The sequence below is a fragment of the Rhipicephalus microplus genome, unplaced genomic scaffold (assembly GCF_043290135.1).
Source record: "Rhipicephalus microplus isolate Deutch F79 unplaced genomic scaffold, USDA_Rmic scaffold_219, whole genome shotgun sequence".
NCBI classification, from domain to species: domain Eukaryota; kingdom Metazoa; phylum Arthropoda; class Arachnida; order Ixodida; family Ixodidae; genus Rhipicephalus; species Rhipicephalus microplus.
The window spans coordinates 281,579-287,278 of NW_027464790.1; the positions used below are offsets into that span (position 1 = coordinate 281,579).

General features: G+C 58.3%; 2 non-coding genes across 2 annotated transcripts; both read left to right on the plus strand.

Moving 5' to 3' along the window:
* Window positions 1–1,597: 1,597 nt before the first annotated feature.
* On the plus strand, window positions 1,598–3,412 carry LOC142792440 (small subunit ribosomal RNA). The gene has a single exon (XR_012890928.1). It is a non-coding gene; the product is annotated as a small subunit ribosomal RNA (ribosomal RNA).
* Window positions 3,413–5,131: 1,719 nt separating this feature from the next.
* LOC142792428 (5.8S ribosomal RNA) lies at window positions 5,132–5,284 on the plus strand. Its single transcript, XR_012890916.1, has one exon. It is a non-coding gene; the product is annotated as a 5.8S ribosomal RNA (ribosomal RNA).
* The last annotated feature ends 416 nt before the right edge of the window (window positions 5,285–5,700 follow it).

Below are 5,700 nucleotides of genomic sequence, written 5' to 3' on the forward strand. Positions count from 1 at the left end.
AAACCGCGTCAGCCGGGGCGGAGTTCGGGACGCCGATGCGAAAGTGGGAAGCGCCGCTCGGATCTTCGCCGTTTTTGGAGGAGTCAGTGGCGGCACTCCGGTGAAGCCAAGGTGCGCCAATTCGCGCACGATATCGGCGTCTTTCGACGTGCCCGCCGGCCACCGTCGCACGAGTACGGCAAACCTCGTCTGCCGGGGCGGGGTTTGCGACGCCGACGCAAAAGTGGGAACCGCCGCTCGGATGTTCGCCGTTTTTGGCAGAGTGAGTGCTGGCACTCCGGCGAAGCGAAAGAGCGTGAATGCGCCCACGAAAGTAGCGTATTTGGACGTGCTTGACGGCGACCGCCGCAGGAGTACGAAAAACCACGTCAGCCGGGGCGAGCGACCCACGGCGGTCTGGGTGCTTATCGCTGCTATTATAGGGGCACCCCGGCAGACGCAGAAAGAAAAAAAAAAAAAAAATGGGGACATGGCGTGCGTCACCGTGCGGCTTCGCAGCGTTGCCGAAGTCGCCGAGCCCTTCGACTGAGCCGAACGGCGGACAGGGAACGTTGGTCGGCCGTTCTAACCTGTCGGTGCCACGCCGAGACGTCGTTAAGGAAAACCGCGTCGTGGGCCTCTACGACGCCGTCGAGTCGTTGTACGTTTGGTGTCCAGCGTGTCGGCGGCGAGTAGCGGACACGTCGTTCACGACTTCGGTCTTTCGCAGTCGACGCGAACTTGCGGAGAGTCGTGGTGCCTCACGTTTTCGGCAGAAACCGCGGCGGAATTTTCCCGTGCGTGCGCGCACGACCTCGGTGCTGTGCCGTCAGCGTAGTGTTGCACAAACTCGTGGCCTACCCAAGGTGCGGTACGTTTGCGGCCGTATCCTCGGTGGGAATTTCGTGAGTAGGGTCGCAAATTCTACGACCTCGGCGGGTTTGAGAGCGACGTAGACTTGTGGCACGCTCAACGTGCCACACGTTTCGGGGCACACCCGCGGTGAAATTTTCTCGAGTACGCTCGTATTAGTGCCCAAGGAGGTCTGGGTACTTATCGCTGCTATTATGTGGGGGTTCTCGTGAGCGGCGTACGCGAAAGCGACCGGGTGTCTGATATGCGGCGGGCTTCGGCCTCGTCAAGCGTGTCCTCGGGTCTGCTCCAGGGGAATCCACGGCAGTCGTCTGCAGCCTCATCCGCTTGATGCGTTAGGGGCTGGTTGTCGGACGGTGCCGTTTTACCACGATATCGAGGTGTGTTCCGTGTCGTCCTCGGGCGATTCAGATGCGAAAGCGCCGAAGACGCGGGCGTGACCCGTCGTCTGGCGGCTTTGCAGTCTCGGCTCCGTTGCTAGTTCCGGCCGGTCCACCGACAGTGCAGCGGGCTTGGGCAACCCGCACGGCGCGACCGAGTCGATGCAACGAAAAAGAGCGAGCATGAACGTGCTTCTTGCCGCACGGCTCCCACTCGTCTTTCGGGAAGGTTGTGCCGTAGCGAGCTCGAACGCCGTCATCTCGGAGTGCAAAATAAGCGTGTTGGGGCGCCTGAAGGTGGCCTCCGCCGCACACAGACTGCGTCCGGCCCGCCGAAGGCGAGGACGGACGCGCAGTCGAACGATTACCTGGTTGATCCTGCCAGTAATCATATGCTTGTCTCAAAGATTAAGCCATGCATGTCTAAGTACATGCCGAAATAAGGCGAAACCGCGAATGGCTCATTAAATCAGTTATGGTTCCTTAGATCGTTTCTTCCTACTTGGATAACTGTGGCAATTCTAGAGCTAATACATGCAGTGAGCCTGGAGCCCTTTGGGTAACGGGTGCTTTTATTAGACCAAGATCGATCGGGTTTCGGCCCGTATTGTGTGGTGACTCTGGATAACTTTGTGCTGATCGCATGGCCACGAGCCGGCGACGTTTCTTTCAAGTGTCTGCCTTATCAACTTTCGATGGTAGGTTACTTGCTTACCATGGTTGTTACGGGTAACGGAGAATCAGGGTTCGATTCCGGAGAGGGAGCCTGAGAAACGGCTACCACATCCAAGGAAGGCAGCAGGCGCGCAAATTACCCACTCCCGGCACGGGGAGGTAGTGACGAAAAATAACAATACGGGACTCTTTTGAGGCCCCGTAATTGAAATGAGTACACTCTAAATCCTTTAACGAGGATCAATTGGAGGGCAAGTCTGGTGCCAGCAGCCGCGGTAATTCCAGCTCCAATAGCGTATACTAAAGCTGCTGCGGTTAAAAAGCTCGTAGTTGGATCTCAGTTCCAGACGAGTAGTGCATCTACCCGATGCGACGGCTCGGACTGAACATCATGCCGGTTCTTTCTTGGTGCACTTCATTGTGTGCCTCGAGATGGCCGGTGCTTTTACTTTGAAAAAATTAGAGTGCTCAACGCAGGCGAGTCGCCTGAATAAACTTGCATGGAATAATAGAACAAGACCTCGTTTCTGTTCTGTTGGTTTTTGGAATACGAGGTAATGATTAAGAGGGACGGACGGGGGCATTCGTATTGCGGCGCTAGAGGTGAAATTCTTGGACCGTCGCAAGACGAACTACTGCGAAAGCATTTGCCAAGAATGTTTTCATTGATCAAGAACGAAAGTCAGAGGTTCGAAGGCGATCAGATACCGCCCTAGTTCTGACCATAAACGATGCCAACCAGCGATCCGCCTGAGTTACTCAAATGACTCGGCGGGCAGCTTCCGGGAAACCAAAGTATTTGGGTTCCGGGGGAAGTATGGTTGCAAAGCTGAAACTTAAAGGAATTGACGGAAGGGCACCACCAGGAGTGGAGCCTGCGGCTTAATTTGACTCAACACGGGAAAACTTACCCGGCCCGGACACTGGGAGGATTGACAGATTGAGAGCTCTTTCTTGATTCGGTGGATGGTGGTGCATGGCCGTTCTTAGTTGGTGGAGCGATTTGTCTGGTTAATTCCGATAACGAACGAGACTCTAGCCTATTAAATAGGTGCGGGGTTCCCAGCACCTTACAACCTTCTTAGAGGGACAAGCGGCTCCTAGCCGCACGAAACAGAGCAATAACAGGTCTGTGATGCCCTTAGATGTCCGGGGCCGCACGCGCGCTACACTGAAGGAAGCAGCGTGTCTTTATCCCTGTCTGAAAAGACTGGGTAACCCGTGGAACTTCTTTCGTGATTGGGATAGGGGCTTGCAATTGTTCCCCTTGAACGAGGAATTCCCAGTAAGCGCGAGTCATAAGCTCGCGTTGATTACGTCCCTGCCCTTTGTACACACCGCCCGTCGCTACTACCGATTGAATGATTTAGTGAGGTCTTCGGACCGATGTCCGGCGCGGCCTTTCGGTTGCGCCGGTCTGTTGGAAAGATGACCAAACTTGATCATTTAGAGGAAGTAAAAGTCGTAACAAGGTTTCCGTAGGTGAACCTGCGGAAGGATCATTAACGGATTGTGAAGGGTGAGCGCCTCAGCTGCGTCTGCGCCCGACACTTTCTGCCGCTGACCCCGTTTGGACGCGGGGTCGGCTTTTCCCCACGGGGCTGCCTGAATGTGGAGCGGCACCCCGTGACAAATTGTTGCGCCCAGCGGACGCCAACACCGCGACCTTGGACGGTCGGCCAGGTGGCGGACGCGGGTACAAACGGCGCAACGCACTCATAGGTCGGCTTTCGACCCGCCACTGCACCGTGGCTCGAAGCGCTCGAAATGCGCGACCCGACCGCTGCGGGACCGCCTAGTACTGTAAACAGGAGCGGCGGAGCGCGAACGGCGAGTCGTGGTTACGTCGGTAGAAGGCGAGGCTGCGCGTTCCCGAAACGCCAGCCGAGTGCCCTCCCGACCGTTCGAGCGTGCAAGAACGAGACCCGACAATCGCGCGGCGACTGCCAAGTACGAGAGGAACGGCACAAGCGTCGGCGGTCGGTCAAGGAACTGGCGATGTGACGGGTCCGCTGTGCACCAGTGCATACCGTCCCGCCGTCCGCGGCAAGCGCCTCCGCGTCCTCGGGTGACGGAGGCTGCCGGTCGGTTCTTGCAGGCGAGGGATCTCGCTGGCACCGGTTCGCGTTGACGCGCGGCCGGTCATGGCACGGCGATGCGACGGCCGAGGTGCGCAGTACTCGATGGAGGAACCGCACGCTCCGATGACCGTCCCGCCCTCCGCGGCGTATGCGTACCGACCGTAATGGTTGCAGCAGCGCCGGCCGGCTTTTGAATTCGCCACACGAAACACGGTGCGAGATCGCGGTTAGGGGAGCGTCGACGTTGCCAGGCGTTTTGCTTGCTGCCGAGGGAAAGGCGGCACGGCCACGTCGCGCTCGTCGCGATTAGCGGGTCTGCGCGCTTTGGGAAGGTGCCGCAACGACTTGCCGAAAGAGGAAGCACGGAAGAACGAGGGACTTGGACGTCCCGACAATTGAACGCACTTGCGGCCAGGCCCTTGCTGGCTTCGTTCTTCCGCCTCGAGTAGGCTCGTACGCGGCTCCGGCGCCGAAAGTGGTCCTTGGCACCGACTTCGGTGGACGTGGGAAGTGCCGCGCAAGTACGGCGCGCCTGGCTCCACCTGTTGGCTAAAGTAGGCAGCCGGATCGGCATTTTGGTGTGCGGTGGCAAACCGTGGATGCGAAAAAAGCTTGTGCGATTTCGTGGAACAAAAAGCGGGGGTCCCCCTTTTTATGCGGAGGAGACCGACCCGCCTGCCGTGGTGAACCGCGACGCCACGGTAAAAACGGGAGAGGCTTGTCGATGGGACCGTGCATCCCGCGCTCCACGGAGGCCGGGAGGCGGCCGCCCGAGGAAATGTGTAGCCGTCGAGGCCCGCATCTGCGTGCACTCTTATCCAAATGGGTGTACCGCAGGCATTTTCTGGTTAGGCGGGCCAATGAGAGCGAGCACACAACGATACCTACGGGTCCGGCTTGGAGAACCGGCTTCGACGCCTCCCGAGTATTTATAGAGGGGTGGACCACGAAAGCACTCGCAAGTAGCGAAAGCGAAACGCCGTCCGAAACACACCGTTTGCTCGATTTGCGGCAGCCGAAAAAGGCGCGGCAGAGTTTTGGAGTCCAAGCGTGCGCTGAAAAGCGCCCTTCTTGGCCACTGTTTGGCCGAGTGCCAGAAACGTTTGGTTTTGACTGTACGGAATTGAACAAACACTTTTTCACGACTCTAAGCGGTGGATCACTCGGTTCTCGGGTCGATGAAGAACGCAGCCAGCTGCGAGACTTGGTGTGAATTGCAGGACACACTGAGCACTGATTCTTTGAACGCACATTGCGGCCTTGGGTCTTCCCTTGGCTTCGTCTGTCTGAGGGTCGGATCACATATCAAGAGAGCCTTCGGCGCACAAGGGAACGTGAGCCGTCGACTCGTTTTGACCGCGTCGGCAACACGGACAGCACGCTGAACACCTCACAGCGAGCGCCAACAGCGGCCACTCAAGGGCGAGACGGTGGCGACCGTCGTGCCAGAGCCCAACCGAAACGGGGGCGACCGACTGCATTGAGGATGTGGCACCTCGTTGAGACCGCCGCAGGACTTCGAGTCGGAAGGAAGCCTGCAGGGAAAGTGCGGTCGAGGTTGCGTACTCCTCTCTGCGACCGGGCGCGCAAGAGCTGCGAGAGCCACGGACGCGCAACTTTAACGCACGGTAAACACGAGGAGCGAAAGCCGGCCAGCAAAGCTTCTCCAGCCGTGCGCAAAGTGCGCGAGATCGCAGCCTTGCGTTGCGCTT